The sequence below is a fragment of the Priapulus caudatus genome, unplaced genomic scaffold, assembly GCF_000485595.1.
Source record: "Priapulus caudatus unplaced genomic scaffold, Priapulus_caudatus-5.0.1 Scaffold99, whole genome shotgun sequence".
Taxonomy (NCBI): Eukaryota; Metazoa; Priapulida; class Priapulimorpha; order Priapulimorphida; family Priapulidae; genus Priapulus; species Priapulus caudatus.
The window spans coordinates 88,394-90,400 of record NW_014577160.1 but is presented as its reverse complement, the minus strand read 5'-3'; the positions used below and the strand labels follow the sequence as shown (position 1 = coordinate 90,400).

At 37.9% G+C, this 2,007-nt stretch overlaps 1 protein-coding gene across 1 annotated transcript in view; it reads right to left on the bottom strand.

The window, feature by feature from the left end:
• The window catches only part of LOC106805091 (neuronal cell adhesion molecule-like), a 38,010-nt gene extending 37,198 nt beyond the window's left edge, over positions 1 to 812 (bottom strand). The window contains exon 1 of the mRNA XM_014806570.1: positions 724 to 812. The gene's annotated coding sequence lies outside the window, so the exon portion shown is untranslated. The remainder of the gene's footprint in view (positions 1 to 723) is intronic.
• Positions 813 to 2,007: the final 1,195 nt, after the last annotated feature.

The window sequence follows — 2,007 nt, the reverse complement described above, 5'->3', positions numbered from 1 at the left end:
CTGTTTTATTACTGTAATTTGCTCCAAAATTGGCGGGCCTACAGCTTTGCTGGCGGGCCTGCAGCTTTTAGAAGCTATAGGCCCTGCAGGCCTACAGCTTTTTCTGCTCAGTGGCAAACACTGTCTGTAGTACCTGTTACGACAACGACCCTTCGTGCACAGATATGTACCCGAGGTACATATATGTACACAAAGTGTACCAGACTTGTACTACAGAAGTGTACCATAACCCTAACCCTAACAGTAACACTAAACCTAACCCTAAACATACCTCATATAAAAATATAAACATAATACTAAACAACCTAAAACTACCTCGGATACATATCTGTAGTACCCTGATACGACAACGACCCCATCTGGCATCTCATCTGGATGAATAACCACTGAAGCAATGTAATAAAATTAAAAACCAGAAGAAGTACAACGCCAGTATTCATTACGCGTAAATACATAAAGTGTACTTGACCCCCTTATAAGCCTTAGTAATATCCGGAACACATATATTCAGCATCCAAACAGTCACTCCCACACTTACAGTCAGTCATGCAGTGATCTATGGACCATGGTGAGTCACACTCACAAGCACAACTCGAGCTCAAAACACTGGCAGTGGCACTGCCGTCAGGGCGTCAACAGAGTGTCAAAACACAAGTTACCACGACTAAGAAAACAGAAAATACATATCAAATTCACACACTATAGTTTCATTAGCATAATTACCTTCGTCGCGAACGACAGGAACACATTTTACAGTGGCATGAAACGTCCAAAACAAGACACCAAAATTAAGATTACAGTGTGCTATCATGGTGCTATCCATGTTTATAATATGGTACAAAACGTGGATAGGAGTGCTAATAGACATCAATATACGAAATACAAAAACTACAAGTTACATGCAAGATATGTAAAGAAAATATTTGAAAATAATTATTAACATTAAATTGAAGATAAATATTTAATAACTTTGTACAATTAGGAACTATTCGGCAAATGCAATTGTATATTTATACACTTAGGTTTCGGCTTATACGACTAAACTTCCTAGAAGTCGCTGCGTCAAGGATACAATCCTGTCCTATGATTGGCTAATTTTCTAGACGCCATTGCTATCTTTATACTTTGCAGAAAGTATACTTTGCAGATACTTTGCAGTTTTACATTAAACTATAGATTAGAATCGTGTCCATTTCTGATTACGTGATGTCTATACAAGCTCCTATTGGCACAGTTTTGAATTACAATGCACGGTGTATTTTTATATGTATATAATTACTAATAGTAATAGTAATACTAATAGTAATACTAATAGTACTTAGTAGTACTAATACTAATAGTAATAGTAGTACTAATACTACTATTATACTACTACTAGACCAATAAATTGTGCCCTAAATTTTTTTATATTCTGGTGTTATTTTAGGGCCAAAAATAATAGTGTTGTTTTTAGGGCCTAAAATAACACCAGAATATAAATTTTTTTAGGGCACAATTTATTGGTCTATACTACTACTAGTACTAGTACTACTACTAGTACTAGTAGTAGTAGTACTACTGACACTGTACTTACTACTCTGTAGACTATAGTCTGTACTGTAGTCTGTAGTCTGTAGACGTAGTAGTAGTACTAGTAAGTACTACTAGTACTAGTACTAGTCTGAAAATAGACTCACTCTTGCCCTGTCACTCTGCGTCTGACTGTGACAGTGACACTCAGTCAAACCAAGCCCAAGGTGGCAAGGAGCTAAATCGCTGTGGCTACGGGTACGGCAGCCGTATCTTAATGTCTCGAGGCTGGAGGTACGGCAGTCCTTTCGCTTTCATACTTAACGAGACAAAGATGGCGGCGGGTGGCGCCAGATTTCGAAATAACACCTTGGGAAATAAATTCACGATTTGAGATTAGATGAGCTAGAACCTAGCTCTAGTAACTATACTATAGTTACTTGACAACAACGTTTTTGTCCACAACCAACACAACCCGCCCACCTCTCCACGTGCGGA